The sequence below is a fragment of the Camellia sinensis genome, chromosome 2 (assembly GCF_055761805.1).
Source record: "Camellia sinensis isolate YWXY chromosome 2, ASM5576180v1, whole genome shotgun sequence".
NCBI classification, from domain to species: Eukaryota; Viridiplantae; Streptophyta; class Magnoliopsida; order Ericales; family Theaceae; genus Camellia; species Camellia sinensis.
In genome coordinates, this window is record NC_138962.1 from 16,638,443 (window position 1) to 16,657,825 (window position 19,383).

General features: G+C 34.1%; 1 pseudogene; it reads right to left on the reverse strand.

Annotated features, from left to right (window-relative positions):
• Positions 1-213: 213 nt before the first annotated feature.
• LOC114290358 (mannosyl-oligosaccharide glucosidase GCS1-like) lies at positions 214-5,664 on the reverse strand (annotated as a pseudogene).
• Positions 5,665-19,383: the final 13,719 nt, after the last annotated feature.

Genomic DNA, 19,383 nt, shown 5'->3' on the forward strand with positions numbered 1-19,383 from the left:
GAGGATATTACAAACTCTCAATAACATCATCCACATATCACAACCAATAACTTCAAACCTTACCTTTCAAATTAACTTGCGACAATAAGTATAGTGCACATCTTGAATTGGAGAGATTATACAGAACTAACAGGTTGATTTGTTTGTGGTCTTCTTTTTCCTCTAATGACTTTATAATTTTCTTAGAAAATTACAAAATTGAGTCCCAAGTTCCTAACATTCACTATAAGCTTCTGCCACGATCAGCAACACGAGCGATGTCCAGCCAGTAAATACACGTGCACCTTTCCCCTTACCTTTCTTTTGATCAAACTGTTCCCAGAAATACCCTATCTGCTGGTAATTCTTCACAACGTTTTTGCCATAACAAAAATGAACAATACTCATCAGAATTGACTGAAGAGTCTAGATTAGAGGCATTAATTAAGAACTAAAAATGTCATACCACTTACCTAATCAAATTGCTCCTCAAGTCATTATAGATGATCTTGGCTTTGTCTCTATACGGTCCATTTTCTGCACATGTCAATGCCACGTGTTCAGATTTTATTGAAAATCAGAGTTTTTTTATTTTTATTTTTAATTTACAATAGATAAATCTATGTTTGTATTTGTGTACCTTTAGAGTAATGGTGAAACGAGGAAAGAATCATGTAGTTGATGTTCATCCAAAGTGGGCCTCTCCAATAGGGTGCATCAAGCTCCATGTTGTATTTCATGTACATTGAGCTTTGGCATACAAGAGGGGTTTCACAAATTAATTTCTTTAGTAGTTCTAGAATAAACATGATATCATGCAAATAACAGCATACACTAGAAGTTGAGCACACGAGTGAATGTGTGTGCAGAAATAGAAGACAGTTGTCACCGTCTTATGAAAAAAGAAATTTAAATGTAGATGGAGGAGAAAAAAAATTGAAATAAGAAACTTGGTAGTTACATAGGTCGAATTTGGGCATGAGAAAATATGTGACATAGGCGCTCACACCAAGTTGATCGTGTGTTTTATATAATAGAATAGATGTATGGATAAAGGAGCTCATAAATGATGCACTACTTGAGAAACTTTCATCACCTTGTTTTGGAAAGAGAGCGGAGTCCATAATCAGTCCATAAAATGCTCCGATTTGAAATGAGACTCAGCTGTTGTTCTAGGATTGTTGAGTCCTGTATTTGGATCATGGATTTGGTCAGTGATTTGCTGAGGGAAAAGGAATGGAAATGTGAAATAACATCAGCTTGTATTCCATTCACATTTCTCTTCTCATTTCCTTTCCCTACACAAATCTCCACCTAAATCCAAGATCCAAACACAGCCCAAAGGAAGGAAAGGGGATTTTTTTTGTTGAATCAGAGCTTCATACTACGACAATGTAGAGGTAAGAAACACTGAATAGAAGCACAAATAGATTGAGAAAACATTGCTTCGTGATGAGATCCTTCATGCAACTAACAGGTGGAATAATCTTCGCCACAAATGGGAAAAGGCAGACATAGCCAATATGAGGAACAAACCTCAATCTTGGCTGTTCTAAAACTTCCCGGATGAGCTCTCGACTTGCATAATGGTTGTTTCCCATTACTTCTCACCAAATCAAACGAACCTGGAGGGATTAATCATTTTTTTAGACTATGGCAATGTAGACAATTCTTAGCATTTTATATTCTAGTTCAGTTGCATATAATAATTTCGTGAATTGTAGTCATTGTGTATAAGTTGAATACGAGTTCTACATACACAAAAACCGATCAGTTGTGTCCGGTTATGTGATCCTAGACTTTTTCAGTTGAATATAGGATAGTGGTAAGCATACCTTTTCCGTGTGATTTCCAAAATCCAAGTAAGTTCCATGTGCATCATCAAAGTGCATCTGCAAAAACATTAAGCACCTTATTTAACTTCTTCAAACATCAGTTCATATTGAATTGGAAATAATTTTTTGATAGAATACAAATGTATTGCAGCAAAGAAGATTTCCAAATAATTATAAACTTTTCTTTTGCTTTCTACCTAATTATAGAACTACCAAAAAAAAAAAAAAGGCATCACCAATTGCAAAAGATTATAGAAACTCTAGAAGAACAAGAAATAATGCTAGATAACATAATGAACTTTGCACAAACTTGATTTAGGATTTCAAAATTCGAGAGCAGCGTAACTGTTGAGTCATATTCCTTTCTTGCATTATTTCCATTTAGAGGTTTAATATGGCAAGACATGAACCCCGAGATGCAGATGTCTATTCCTATTGTCATATCTTCCCAAGTTCATGTTCCTTCGGAAGAAGCTTTGAGATTGAATGCATGCAATCTGCTGCAAGAAACATCCAACATCTAAGATCCAAATGACGTTCATCTTCAGTTGGGTGCAACGCACGTGGATAATCATCCAACCCAGAGGTCAGTGTCTGGACATTCCAGTGACAATGTTAATATGGTAACACAACCATTGGTGTGTTTGATGAATAGATCTGTTTTAAACATTGGTAATGTTACTAAAAGGGGAACAATTGGATAAATAGATGGAATAAACTATGATTGGAGATCCAGAATCACGAGCATTCATGTACTTCATCTAGTTACACAGCTAGTGGTTTCAAAGGTTCTTCAATGAGTTGATTATGATACTCTTGTTTCCACTTGGATTAAAAGAAACAATCTTTGTAAGGTTTTTAAGTTAGAGGATGAGTGAAAAAGAACAGAATGTTGGAAGAAGAACAAAAATGGCTTAGGTAGATATACGGTGAACCCATAAGTTTGATAGGTTAGAGCAGGTGCACTGATTAAGGGATTCCTACAACATATTGATTAGGACCAATTTTGATCTGATTCAGCTCAACCTTATGGATTGGCTTTAGTTGACTTGTATACATCATGTGCAGAGGTTACGCCCCTTTAGGTGTTTTTTTTTAAATTTTTTTTTTAATAATATTTACTTCTCAAAAAAAAGAAAAAAGAGAAAGAAATAGAGATCCTACTAGTGTACAGGACTACACAACTCCCAATATTTGAACCAAAAAATACTGCTTGAGAACTCATATTCCATATCATGCCCAATATTGATCCTACTAGTAAAAGGAAATAACGAGCATATTTAATTGGAAAAGATTACAAAAACCACATTTTTTCACAGCCTTTATCACTGCCCCCCTCACAATGACAGGGCAGGGGAAAAGTTGGTGTCCTTAGCAGGGCTATATTTAATTATTCAGGAAATTTCATTAAATCATGCGAAGTAGAACCTTAGGATTTAATTCGTGCATGGTTGCGTTGTCTCTTCCATGCCAAAAATAGCTGCTCATATCCTTGCCTATTAATCAAAGCACTGACTTAGAAAAGAAAATACTCACAGAAGTAAGAAACATATTAGCATATATCTTATCTTTCTCAGAAACAATGATCTAAGTTGAAACATATTTTGCAGGAATTGTGAATGTCCTTTTTTTGTTTTTGTTTTTTTTGATCAGCAACAAAGAACAAAATTCTATTAATAATAGAAAAAAAGAAAAATATTCAAAATGAAAGAAAAAAATAAATTGTGAATGCGTTCTCTATATAGTCAGACTCAACAGAGTCACAAGGATCTTACTTTGCTTGGCTACATGAATTACCATTCGTCCTTTTGCTCACTTCTCTGCTATTCATGGTTTAAAATGTCTGACTAAAGGGGTAGCAGGGTCCATCAGACACATTGTTGATAGATCAATATGATGTGGAAAGTTTATCCTATCATCAAGAAGTCTAGAGGAGACGGGCAACATCCATTGGAATGCCCAATCTAGGATTGGTGGTAGAGTTTTCCAGTGATATCTCTAAATGGAAAAAATTAACAATGCTAGGGATATTCAACTAACAATCTTATTACTAACACAACTCATAATCTTTAATGGATCTACCATCACTTGGCGTGGGACCTGCATAAACTTGCAAGTGTGTTGGTAAAACTGTTAGTATCCCTAACATTTCTCAAAAATTAATCACCCAATGAGAGAGAAATAAAAATAAAACTCCAGATTTACCTGATTGCGTAGTATTAAACCATTGAAACCATGCTTCAAGGTGAACAAATTCCCGGTCTAAGACAGAAGAAATCTAATCCCTCTCGGTGGCTGTAAACTTGTTTCTTTTCATGCCACAAACTAAATCTAAAAAAAGTGAAGTTTTGAGCTTTGATTAAAAAATGTCTACATCATGATATATATATATATATATATATTTTTTGTGATGAATAAGGAATTTTTTTATTAGAAAAAAGCACCAAGGTAATGCTAAAGAACATCATGATATCATATTATTCTGTAGCAAATATATGAACATACCAAGAATACACACAGATAGACTATAGCTCAACTTAAATGAGAAAGAATGAAATATTACAAAACTTCAATACTCAAAATAATGCATAATTACAATTGGGTTAGATGTCGCTGACCAGGTACAGAGAAGATGTCAGCAGAGTTAATTATTGGTTTTATGTGGATGTATGTTAAAGGGATCATCTTCAACATGATTACAATGAAAATAACCCTTTTACTTGAGAGAAAATTTTTCAAGCTCACAAGTCATAAGATCCCTCCCCCCTTCTTTATTTATTTATGTTACAAAGTATTGCTGCAACACATACAGTGAATAATTGAAACACTCTCTTAAGTTGTGACCAAATGATGAAACATAGTTTCTGATATATAACATGTTTTCCTGCCCCTCACAATCAAGTTGTCACTAGTACCCTACAACTTCATATTTGAATCATTTGCTGTAATTTGTACCTTAATGCAAATAAATGATCCATAGCTCTGCAGCTAATTAAGGCAATACTACTTAGAAACTGGATACGAAATTAGTAAATGATCAAACAAAATTCAGTCCTTATAGTGAGAAAAATAGAGCCATGTGGACCATAGCTCCAACAAATAAATGGTTGGTGAAGAAAACAAACATGAACTTCAAAGCTAAAGTTTTAGTATGTAATGCTCCAGTGATGAACAATCATCTAAATGATAAATTGGATAAGTGCTACGTGAATATACACACTTGTACTAACTCAAGTGTCACCATCAACTCACAAGGGTAAGATTTTCCTTAACAAGAAAATAATGGGTTGAATCCCTAAAATGCCATGATGAAAAAGAAAATTCTCACACAAAGAAATAGCAAAATTCAATTGAGAGATACAAACTAACCCCGCAAAACTAGAAATAGAGTTGGTGGATTTCCATTTGTTGGATGCAGAATAATATATTCCTCAGGGACCTTACTGCAAAAAAGATAAAAAAAGAAATATGTTAATTGTCAATGAAAATTTTTGAAATCCCAAACTTATTACATCACTTGCTCGAGTGCCTCAAATCACCTTCGAGCTTCATCATCCAAAATCTGTTCACGTGGAATCCATCCATCAACATTCATCAAATCTAACCAATGTCCAATGATATCCAAGGAAATATGTATATCGCAATGCCTAATCAATGTTAAGGAAAAATATTTATATAAAAGCAAGCAAGCAACGATGGTTAGACTGATAATTTCCCAAAAGTTGAACATGGCTTTACTTAGAAGGCCATTTTAGGTTTTGAAGGCCAGGAGCTCCTTTCCTTTTAACTTGCAGTTTAACCGTAAAAGTCCAAAAAATTTATACCAATATAGAAATTTCATGCTATACATAGCATCAAATTGGGTCACTTACAAAATTATTCGCTATTATTTCATTAACCCATATGCTTATTTATTCCCTCCAGAAAATTAATTATCCCAATTCTCTCCATCTATGCCCTTTCATTAAGTCATGTCCACTTCTTTATTGTTAGTAAGACTGATTTTCTTTGTTATCTTTACAGGGCTCACGATTTTAGTGTTGAAAATTTTGATGAATGAACAGTTATGCTCTGTGACCAAGTAGGGCTTGCATTTTCCCTTATATATTTTACCATGTGTGTTCTTTTTAATTATCTAAATCTAATTGTTTATTGTTGTTTAGCGTGAGAAGGAGTACCATGTTGGTTGCTTGCGTGACAGTGTGTAACGCCCTCAAAAATAAACCCATCATAGCATACATTCACGATAAATAAAAGAGTTTTCATATTACAATCATCAGAGTATTCTTACAAAATGTATTACATGTTGACAATAAAAGTAAACGCCCTATAGGCTTACAACTTTCCAAGTCAACACTTGGTTACAAAAAGGAGAGTACTAACTCTACACAAATAAGCCCTTGGCTTGATATACATGTAATACAACAAAAACAACAAAAAAAGAGTCTACAGGCTCAAGCCACCCAAGCTACGTCCTTGGAGGCGGCATAACACCTGTACCTGAAAATGATGTCCCATATAGGGTGAGCCAACACCCAGTAAAGATATGCTAAACATAATATGAGCAATAACTAAAATATTAGCACTTGATAAATGTTTAACTCATATAAACCAACATACAATACAATCCAATTCCATAATCCTTAACTTAACAAAACCCAACTTATAAACATGGCTCAGAACCTGGCCAAACAACTTAAGTGAGACTACATCTCATGCCAACAATACTTCAAACTGCCATTTTACGGAAATTGTGTCCGCGGGATTCGGCACCCATGTGTTTTTATTCTCTTATGGCCATTTTATGGATATTTCATCCGCGGGACTCAGCACCCATGTATAGATATTTTTGGATTTCCATTTTACGGAAATTGCATCCGCGGGATTCGGCACCCATGTATAATTATATTCGAATTACCATTTTACGGATATTGCGTCCGCGGGATTCGGCACCCATGTATTTTTATTTTCAAATGGCCATTTTACGAAAATTTCATCCACGGGATTCGACACCCATGTATTCAAATACACAACTTGATTAGTTTCATTTCACCTAATCATCATGCAATGTCTACAACAATCAAGACTATCCTCCACCGATAGCCCAAAGCAGTTATTTCTAAATAGATAATAAATGCCTCAACAAATATATAATTGACATTTTCAAAAGTGAGTGATTAATAAATCTAACTCCACCATTCTATCCCATAATGAGCCAATGTCATTATTCCCAACTCAATTTCATAATTCCATAACAAATGTCATTAATTACACTAATGACCCAAATATGGCATTTTTCCCTTTAAGCTCAATATTGACCCAAAGGTCCAAATATTATCAACAACACCAATAATCTCATTTCTAGACCCAAATACACATGTATAGGCTCAAAATACAAAACCCCTCTTTCTACATTTTGAAACCCTAACACCCAAAATCACCCAACATCAACATTATATCAAAATGACTAAAAATTTATGTCAAAGACCATAAGAATGAGTAGTTATCCCTACCTCAAATTTGGAACTCAAAGGAAGAAGATGAAGAAAACTCGAAGTGCTCCAAATCAAGAAATTTTCGGATCAAAGTGAAGCCCACGCCAAGCACAACACTTTTTACAAAGGGACAAAGGTGGAAGATCACTCTAACTAGATCAATACCTAGAGAGAAGTTGGGTTTTAGAGAGAGGTGCTCTCCAATGGAGGTTTTGAAAAAGTAAGAGAGAGAAAGGAAATCAAAAAGTGATCCAAAAAGGTGAAACTCGGACTGATATACAAGTTGCCCCGCTCGAGCGTGGGAATCCCCGCTCGAGCATCAGACACAGACTCACGCTCGAGCGTCAAAACTCCCGCTCGAGCAGCGGATGCACACTCACAGAAGTTTTGCAGGCGATGGTCCCCGCTCGAGCGTCAAACTCCCGCGCTCGAGCGGAGGAACAAAAACAAAGGGTCACGCTCGAGCGTCAAAACTCCTGCTCGAGCTTACTAAGACCTGCGGAGAAAATACTGGGAGATGGAAATTTATGCTCGAGCGTCAAAACGCCCGCTCGAGCGAAGAAGCAACAACAGAGGGCTCGCTCGAGCGTCAAAATCCCCGCTCGAACGTGAAGGCCAAATTCTGGGCATCAACTTTTGGTTTCAAAGCACAACCAACCTGTTTCAAACCTGCCCAACACAACCCAAGACTCAAATACGAAGAGTAAAGGATGGAAATGAGAATGAGACAACAACACATCCACGAAACCGAGTCCAAAATACAATAAATAAAGAGAGGAAAAACCAGGATCGTTATACAGTGGCCTCTGTGATTTAAAAGTAAGTTTCAGAATCTTTGTAATGCTTTCAACATGTATTTATTCAGTGACTTAGTATAGTTTCTCACATTTGGTGCAGGAACTACCCAGGGATAAGTGGTTTTGTTGTGATGACTGCAATAGGATCCATGTGGCACTACAAAATTTAGTTTTAGTTGGTGCGGAGATGATTCCAGCTTCAGTGTCATATGCAATACATAGAAAACATGTCGAGAAAGGATTTACAGATGGAGTTTCAAATGATGTTCAATGGCGGATTTTAAGTGGGAGAAGTCGCTATCTAGAACATTTGCCAGTACTGTCTAGGGCTGCTGCAATTTTTCGAGTAAGTTTTTGCTGATACCATGTAGAATAGCAAAATGTGATTTTTAAAATTTGTAAAAGCCTGTCTAATTTTGTTCTTATCTATTCTAGTGCTACTTCTCGGTTACTTCTCTTTAGCAACATAATGTAATGTGATGTGCTAGAAGAAACAGATCTGGAGGCCAGGACCTCTTCGGGGCATTTGGTTAATATTGATTCTCTATGCTATATCTTAAATGTATCTTTGTCCAAAAATGGTTTTGATTTTGACTTCTTTTTTCTTTTGCTGTATAGTCCTTCTGACAACAGTTGTATAAAGATACTTCTTTTTGTTATGTTATACTTTCTTTTATTACTTAATTTTATTGGGGGGTTAAACCTATTTGTATGTCTCATCTTTGGCAGGAATGTTTTGATCCTATTGTTGCAACTTCTGGTCGTGATCTTATACATGTTATGGTCTGTGGGTAAGTTATCATTGTACATTGTGCTTAAGTAGCTCTTCATCTGAAGGGTGTATCTACCAAAACTTATGCCATACGGAAGAAATTTAAGTGCTTTGTGAGGAAAATTTCATCATTTCCCTCTATTAATGAATTGGTGTGAAATGAAGTTATTTTGTAGGTTGTCAACAAATACTTGTGACTACATTAATCAAGTATACATTATTAAAAAGAATGCATTTTGGAGGAGGAAAATATGAATTTTGCTTACAAACAAACCTCTATTTTATGTCCTAGAATTGTTCAACTCACATTATGTGCTTTTCAAAGATTGACCATAAGGTTCAATTAGGAGAAAAGGATTGGTTTGGTTTTATTTAATGAAATTTGAGAACAGAAAAATGAGGAGAAAAAGGGCGCTATGTAAGTAGATTGTTTGCTTCACTAGTTAAATTTCCCTGACTTCTTATTGATCTTTATGTTTTTGGTTAATCTACCAAACCTGTTTAAAATGCCCTTTGTTGTACTTAATGCAGGAGAAATATATCTGGGCAAGAATTTGGTGGAATGTACTGTGTCATTTTAATTGTAAAGTAAGCTGCTTCACATTAAAGTTGTTTTTGCATGTTTTATTAATTTACTTTACATTTTCATTTTCATTTTCATTTTTGTTAATGGTTGTTATTAGTTTTATGTTCTTATTATTTTTTAATCATTGGATTCCAAAATGTCGTGCACAGGTCAGTTGTATCGGCTAGTCTTCTGAGGATTTTTGGACGTGAGGCTGCTGAGCTTCCTCTAGTGGCTACAAGTAGAGAGAATCAAGGAAAAGTAAGTTTTTCTTTTGTTTATTAATTTTCTTTATTTATTGATTTTTTCCCTTTCTGTGCAGCCGGAGTTATTCCTTCCTTTTTTGTTTGTGTTGATGATTTTTTTTTATCTGTAGGGATATTTCCAAGCATTGTTTTCATGTATCGAGAGCCTATTGTATTCCCTGAATGTTGAAAACCTGGTACTCCCTGTTGCTGAGGAAGCTGAATCAATCTGGACGAAAAAATTAGGTTTCAGAAAGATGAGTGATGAAAGGGTAATGCTCTTCTACAACTTAATTAATGGCTCAAATTTTTTTCTCCCTTGTTTTTACCTTAAACTTATAGAATCTCCAGTCTACATGGAAAATGCAATGGGAATGCATTCTATGCGACACTCGGTATTTGGCAACGCATATTAGTTACTTTTGTCAGTGCATTGACCAGAGATGTGTAGCCAGAACTTTTCATTGCCATTTTATAATTAGGTAAGGGAAGAACATAGATTTTGTGGTTTTAGATGATATGGGTTAGTTATCAAAGTGATCAATAGATCACATTTTGTTAATTACCAGACCTTGTCTTTCCCGATCGGGCACTGCTTGAGGTTCTTTCTTTATAGTGTCAACCTAAAAATACATTTGCTTCAATTTTGAGTTAAAGCGTAACTCTACAGTTTTGTATGCCTCGGAAGGAGGTACATAACATGTATGCAGTGGCGGAGCCACAGTGGGTCTAGGGAGGTCACGTGCCTCCCCTGGGTTTTGGAATAATTTTTTTTTGCAAACATAAAAAAATTATAAAATATTATTTAGAGTGAAATATCAGTGACATTTTTAAAATTATGAGAATAATAATGGTTATTTTTTATTGAAAATAAAGATATTATGATAAGTCATATTATTAGCAATGAAAATTTCAATACAATGGCGATGTCTATCATTATTGACATACAATTATAATTAATCTCAATGAAGATATGGAATTTATTGAATTGTTAGTTACATTTGACATTTGGGGTTCATCCTCTATATGTTTTTTTTACTATTGATTGGTAATATCATATGTCAATGATGACGTAGTATTACTATTATATTGAATTTTTACTAAACTTTTTATAAAAAATTACTTTATTATATAATTTATTTTAAAACTTATATCCATGATTTTTTTTATATTGTCCATGATATACTAGTTAAAAATAATATATATATATATATATTTTATTTATTTATTTATATTTCTTGAAGTCAATCATAAAAATTTATGTGAAATATTTTTGTAAAAATTTTCAATGTTATAATTAAAAAGTGCCCCATTTGATTTAATTTCTTGGCTTCACCACTGCATGTATGCCATGAGATAGGATTGAAACAACTACATATTTATTCAAGTGAAGATGTTACTATAAATTCTTTCTTTTTTCTTTTAAGAAGGAAAAAAAAATTTATATTTCCACTCTGAAAAAGGGTGTTGGCAAAATGGGTACTTTCATGGTTTATTGGGCATCGACTTTGGTACTATTTGTGTCCTATGTTTATGTTCACAGCCAGTGCTTCAGTACTAACTGATACAAACATGTCTGAGCAGTTATTGAAGTATACGAGAAATCTTCAGCTGATGATTTTTAAGGGGACATCAATGTTAGAAAAAAAGGTGCAGCAGATAGCGGATTAGCGACGCGCGGTTAAAGGTGTAGGAATTAGGGATTATTTTGTTCATTCTTGGTTGTTTATGTAATATTGCTGCTATTTTCTTTGGTTAGCATGCCAGTGATCTAATTGAGAATTGTTTTTGTTTTCATGTATGAATAGGGGGGGAGGTGTGTCACAAAGCAGCCATGCATACTGACCTCTTAATATGCATGCATGATGTTGTTTCTTTCTTTTCTTAATTCTTTTATCTCTGCATTTTGTCTTCGTGTATGCGAACAGTTTGAGATGAAAAAAAATACTCTTTTAGAGTGTGCATTGCAGGAAGATATTTTTGTTAGGGCAAATTTCAAAGAAGTGGAGAGTAGAAAAAAATAATTTCAAAGTGATGAAGGTACAAGATAGACTTGCACAATCTAATACATAAAAATCACTTGTACTTCCATTACTCCGAAATTATTTTTCTACTCCATTTTTTTAATTTTATACTCTTTTTTTGTTACAGTACGTACCTGGACATAGAACAATGAAACTCTTTAGGCTGTGTTTGAATTTTGGATTTATGGAAGTAATTGCTCAGTTCTCTCTCCCCTCCACCCCTCCACAAACTGTAGTTTGCTAATATGTTTTGCTTAGTTTGGCTGTTCTAGGTTTAGTTTGGTAGACAAACAAACCTGTCATCTAGATCTGTTTTTAGGGTAGGGTTGTCAATGTCAAGGGAATGGCTATAGAGCAAAGATGCATCGAATATTAAAACTCTAGCGGCAGGCCATTGGCTGTCACATGGAAAAATTGTGTGTGGAGCTGAGCAAGGCAATGCCATTCCGAAAATTGTAAGGACTAGTGATTCATTACTTCTTGTGTATGACAGTGAGACCTAGTAGTATGAATTCAAAATTGTTTTTGTTCAATGAATTGGAGTCAGATATATGCCACAGTAACAGTGAATTGAAATTTGCCTATCATATGGCCTTTGTTGAGAAGAGATTTTGTTATGGCTTTGTTTGGATTGAAAACAAAATTTTCATAGTTTGGTCTAAGCTTTGTATGTTGAGTACAATGCAGAACCTTTCAGCAGCTAGAACTTGCTAAAAATATGTGGTATCTGGTGATAATCAGCCCAATAATATTATTAATTGAAAATTAGAAATGTCATGTACATAAGGGGGAGGAAAAATTAATTGTATGATAATTCTGTTTTATTGTGTTGGTTTGGGATATAAAATCATGTTATTAGACTATGTATCTAGTCAATTCTTAATTCCATTTTCGGATATAAAAATGGGTCTTTAAAAAAATTTATCTTGATGCATTATTTTTTTATCCTTTCATTTTCAGTTGAAATACCAACTAGCTCATGGGTGGAACTGAATCAATAAATTTTGAATCCATAATTGATTTTATTATGTTGTTTGTTTGATATCCTATATTCTTTGTATATTGGACAAATATATAAACATAAGGAGTATACCAAAAAAAAAAAGAAACAAAAAATCACTTATATAGAATATGATTTTGGAGATTTATATCAATTCATTTTAAACTATAAGACCTAGCTTATTATTTTAAAGATGTCATGCAAATTTGAATCAGTGATTTTAAACCAAAAGACCTAACTTATTATTTTAAAAATGTCATTGTCATATATTGATGCATTTCATCTATGTCAACGACATTTTTAAAATAATAAATCAGTTTAATATTGGTCTCCTTTTTTCTTTCTTTTTTTTCTTTTTTGAAATGAACAAATTCAAATCTATGACATTATTTTGTACAAATTTTTATTTGCATATCAAAATTTTTCTTTTATTTTTATTTTTATGAAACCAATTCTTGGCCATACTCTCTCATGCTTGTCCATCCTTTCGGTATTTTAATGGTTCTTCAGAAGTTCATATTTCATATTGCTACTTCTTTTAACTTGACAAAATTAAAAGACTTGTATTGATCATAAAACACTAAATAATTTGGGGTCAATTAGTCACACAAATCTTGTGTGCTCATAATAAGGTTAAATTTTTTTTATAACTATACACTACAAAAAAACACACTTTTGGCAACCACTTTTGCCAACTAAAAATATTTTGGTTGCCAAAAGTTGTGGAATTGGCGACCAAAAATTATATTAGTGGTAAAAGTACAATATTTAGCTACTAAATTTTTTTAGTCAGGGTATATTGATTATTGGCAACTAAAAAAAATTTAGTCGCTAAAAATACCACAATTGGCAACTAAAAAAAATATAGTCGCTAAATTTGCCACAATTGGCGACTAAAAAAATATTTTAGTCGTTGCATAGTTAGTTTTAGCTACTAAAATTGCTTAGTCTCTGAATAAAAACAAAAATTAACTTTTTATTTTTGGCAACCAAAAGCATGGTCGCCAAATATTTATTTTTAGTGACTAAAAAATATTTGTCGCTGTATAGTTAGTTTTAGCTACTAAAATTATTTAGTCGCCGAATAAAAAATAAAAAATTACTTTTTTATCTTTGGTCGCCACAAAATTATTTTTTAGACGTTGTATAGTTAGTTTTGGCTACTAAAATTATTTAGTCACCGAATGAAAAATAAAAAATTACTTTTTATGTTTGGTGACCAAAAGTTTGGTCGCCAAAAATTTATTTTCAACGATTAAAAAATATTTTAGTCGCAGAATAAAAAATAAAAAAATTAATTTTTATCTTTGGCAACCAAAAGTTTGGTTGACAAAAAATTATTTTCAGCGACTAAAAAAAATTTTAGTTGCCAAAAAACTAAAATTTTTGGAGGGAGACATTTCAAATTTTGGAGGGATTTATAAAACTAATTGGTGACCAAAATGTTTAGTCGCAAAAGTGTAAAATGACCAATAATCATATATATATATATACATATATATTTTGTTTCCAAACCAAACCCTAAACAAACCAGCGCCTCTCTCTCTCTCTCTTCAGCGTCTCTCTCCCTCTCCCTCTCCCTCTCCCTCTCCCTTTTCTTATTTTCTAATTCTCTCCTCTCCCTCTCTATCGCTAGGAATGGCAATGAGGGTTAATGGGATGGACATTAATTCCCCATCCCCATTCCCCTATAATAATTTTTCCCTATTCCCCATTCCCCATGGGTACTAACCTCTCTATCTATAGTGATCCCGGTATTCCCTGTTGTTGTTTAACTGTAATCCGGACTCGGTTCCGTAGATTCGTTGTGGTCTTATCCTCTTTTCTGTCCCTTACTCTTTATCTTAGAGTTTTGGGTTGTGTTGGCCTTGTTGGGAGTAAGTCGGTTGTGTTCTAGAACCTAGAATCTTTGCCCAATTTTTGACCTCTCCGCTCGAGCGGGGGTTTCGGCGCTCGAGCGGGAAAATCACCCTCCCAGTATTTCCTCTGTAGTGTTGGACGCTTGAGCGTGAGGTTTGACGCTCGAGCGGGAGTTTGTGTGAGACGCTCGAGTGGGGAGTTGGACGCTCGAGCAGGGGCCTGTTCTGCAAAACTTCTGGATGGTTGTATCCGCCGCTTGAGCGGGGTTTTTGGCGCTCGAGCGGGAGTCTGTGAGTGAGGCTCGAGCGGGAGTTTACACGCTCGAGCGGGGCGACTTGTATAACACACCGAGATTCAGCTTTTTGAATCACTTTTTGATTTCCTTTCTCTCTCTTAATTTTTCAAAACCTCCATTGGAGAGCACCTCACTCTAAAACCTAACTACTCTCTTAGGATTGATCTAGCTAGAGTGTTTTCCTCACCTTGGGCCTTTGTAAGAAGTGTGTTGATCGTCGAGGGCTTCGTTGTGATCCAAGAAATTTGGGATTTGGAGCACTTTGATTTCGGGTCATCTTCCCTATTTGAGTTCTCCATTTGAGGTAGGGATTCTCCTTATTCTTTTTCAATACTTCCTCTATAGATAGACATGTGGTAATTTTGTATTGCATAAAAATCATATCCGTGTTGGGTTTGTTTGAAATCATGAGGAGGGACCTAGGGTTGGATGTTGGAAAATGGTTATGTTGTCATTGATGGTTGTTTTGGGCTAATTGGAGTGTAAATTAACATGTTGTAGTTGATAGAGGAAAAAGCCCTAAATCATATATTGATTGATAAATTAAAATGGAGGATAGTGAATCTATATTGTAAACCTCTAGTGTTGATATGGGTTGGGTGAAGGTGTTAATGCCTAAGGGATTAACTTTGGCTTTGGAATGGTTTGAAATGAATGCAGTGGACTAATGTGAGTTATGACTTTATTATCAATGGAAGTGGTTTTGTAAAACAAAGGAATGAATTTGGTTTTGTAACAACAAAAGGGACGGAGTTGATTTTGTGAAAACAAAAGGAATATGGAACTTGTTTTGTGAAATGGGAAAGGTATTTTGAAATACGTATGAAAATTGGATTGTTGTTTCATGAGTGTTGAACACACACATGTGTGGAATTGTATCTTGAACTACCATGTTAATGTTGTTGTCGGGTTTGTGGTCTCATAGTAATTGAGTTTTTAATAGATGTACTAAATATTTGCATCTAGAGGTTTGTCCTTGGTCATCGGTGGAGGATGACATGGTTGTGTTGAATTGTCGTGTATGCATTACACCATTGTTGATTGAACATCTTATGTGATGAAATATTGAGATGCATTATATATGTATACTTGTTAGGGAGGAGAGAGGGGTTGTACTCCAGTGTGTGTGAGAAGATAGGGGATGGACTCCACACACCTATGTGTTCATATACCTTAACACATTGTTTGTATCTAGATGGTTTATGTATATATGTTGTACATGTTGGTTATGCCCTGTTGCATTTCGATTATTGGTGTTATAACCTGCGCTGATAATCAGAGGTACCGTTACTTTCCAGCTAGCGCCTGGAGAACTGAATGCGCTGAGAATCTAAGGTACCACACCCTTCCAGCTAGCGCCTGGTAAACTGGCATGTTGTTGTGAGAAGTGTATCTTTGGCTTACTATGCACATAGCTAGTAGAGCAAAGTTTTGTTGTTGATGTTTCCGTGTTTTGAAAAATATCATGGATTGTGTTGATTATGGTTTTGGAGGGCCGAGTTGCCTCATTGGTTTATCTTACGCATGTCGGTGAGTTGTTATCTCTATTTATAACAGTGCATATATAGAGTTGATTGTATCGGGAAGAAGCCAAAATGTCATCTTTGTCTTTTGGAAAGTGTGAAGGAAATATATTTTCTTTAAAAGAAATTATGAATTTTGAGAAGGGTTATCTGTGTATGTTTGGAGAACGAAAGAGAGTAATGGGCTTAGTGAATTTATTTCCTAAGGTATTGTTAATGTTATGAAAGATTGAGAACAGGGATTAATGAAAAGAAAGGGAAAGATGAATCGCCTATGGCGTTAATTGAAATGGTTGTTTTCAAGAAAAGTTCTTACCTATGTATATTTTGTATAAACTGTCACATTACTATTCTAGTATGAGATTGAGCATTCATGATCATAGCTATCTGTATGTTGTTATTGTTGAGGGCCATGTTGAGATCCCTACTGGACTATATGTTCATCCCACGTTGTTGAATCTTTTTTAGGTATTAAGCAGGTTGAGCTGCAAGATTGGATATACTTATTTACTGGCCACGGGGCCTCAGTTATGTTGGTGGAATGCCATTGTTGTAAAAAGGGTTACACCCTTCTTCTTGTACCTTAAGTGATGTAAGCCCAAGGGCAATTTGTTAAGTATGTTCATGTAATATTTACTTTGCATACGAATGAGAGTATTGTTAATCACTTCTACGGATTGAACGTATGAGTTATTTCCGCATGTTATCCTTGAAATTGAATTAAGTTAATAAATTTGGTAATGACTTCGAGTAATAAAAAGTGGGGCGTGACACTATCTCCTAATAGGTTTGTATTTTCCCCAACCCAACATGACCTTCTTTTTTTCTCTTTTTTTTCTTCCAATGTTCACAACCAAAGCTAAATATTTATTCAATCTTATTTTATTTTATTTGGCTCAACAACAAAATCAAATACACATTAATTAAACAAAAAGTTTGTTTTAAATAATCAAATATATAATTTTGAGACAATCAAATAAGCTCACAAGAATATGAGATAAAATTATTTTCATATATTTATATAACAAAATCAATCTGGGTTAAAGGCATTCAAATAAAAATAATGTTGTCGTAATTTGGAGATGAACCAGCCCATCTTCTCTTCTCTCTCCAGTCTCCAATAACCATGTATGTATAGGTATGTTCCTCTTTGTGTCCTCATTGAGTTGCTTTTCTTTTTTCTATTTGGCTGTATTGGGGGGATAATGGGCACCCAGATCATGTGCTAGACAATTAGACAGCTACTAGAGTATTTCTAACGCTTACTCAAAAAAAATTTAATATTAAATTTGAATAAAAAATTAACGAAATGTTTCATATGATACTATGTGTTCCAATGCTAATTTTTTAATTTTTATCAAACAACTGGTTGACCAGGAGGTCGTCCGACTTATGTAAATTTTCATCAAACAATCAGTTGATCGGGATGACAATCGGCCGGTCATCTGGTGTACGGTGAAGCCTTTACAAAAGTAACGGCTATCTATAAAAAAATGATGAACGATGAAGCCTCCCTCAATTTGATGAAATTTTTTATTTTCCTTTCATTTGGTATGCCATAGTTGGAGCAACAAAAGTGTGCGTAGTTTAACAAATTTAAATTTGATGGAAAATCTAAGAAAAAGTTTGAGACGCTCTTATCGGAGTAGAAAAAAAAAATATATATATATATATATATATGTGTGTGTGTGTGTGTGTGCATTTATACTTAGGGCTTGTGAAGGAAATGGTTTTTTAGCAATTTTGTTAAATTATGAGGTGAAAAAAATAAATTGTTTGAGAATAATTTTTTGAATTTTTACAAAAAAAAAAGAAATTAATCTTTAACTTTTTTATATGATTTTTTTTTAAAAAAAAATTAATTATTTGTTATTTTATTTTGTTTTATCAGTTTCCCAAACAACCTCTTAAGCTCACTGCTGAAATAATCACTTTTAGTCACTAATTCTTTTTGCGACGTTTATGCCAAACGCCGACGACGCGGCCATCGCCATAGCTTTATGGCGTTTGAAAAACGTCGTTATATTAGTATAGGCGATGTTTTTAAAAACGCCGCTAAATATGGTAAATGACAATAGAATGATGTCACCCAAGTATTTAGCGACGTTTTAAAAACACCGTGATAGATTTTCCAATTTTAAAATATGACTGTTGGCACTATAGTGGCGTTTGTAAAAACTCTGCTATGGCTTTTTTTTTTTGAAATTGTTCTCTCTTGTTTTCATCTTGTTTTCTCTTAGTCAAAAGACTGAAGCAAAATAAATAGTGTCACTTGCCTTTGGTCTCTTCTAAAGTAAATTTGTCAAAAAAATTATTTTATGAACCAAACATATGGATCTACTCATGGATGGCCAACTTTTGGTAATTCCTGTCAATAGTAAATTAAATAATGGATGAAATTTATTTTTAGAATCTATTGTAAATTAAATAATGGATGAAATTTATTTTTAGAATCTACTGCATGCAATTTGCTAATCAAGCATGCCTAGTTGCAATCATCTTATTTTGGTCCTCCACCATCAATCATGATTTTACGCTACCATCCGAGGCAAACAAAAAAAAAAAGGATTACTTAGACCAACAAAAAAATATATCTGGGTCTTTCCAGGCCTCATACAACCTCCCTCATCTGCATATGTACAGCTACCACCAAGAAATTTTGGCAACTCACTGAACAATCACAATTATAACCAAGAGTTACAAATGGTTAGACTTTTGCACAAGGAAAAAACAGCTTATTTAAATCCTGAAAATTCTAATTATTTACCTATCATCAATTTTCTCAAGCAATTTACTTTGGAATTTGATGCTAAGAACCTGAGAAAAAAATGAAAAATAATTGATCCAACATATGATTCTGTTATGATGTGTACACTTTCAATAGATAAAAGTCAGAACCAGCATTTATAATAAACATACGACCAAGCGTCTGCAGAATTGTAGTTCCAAAAGTGATCCATCTTTCAGGGGGATATATACAATTCAAAATTCAA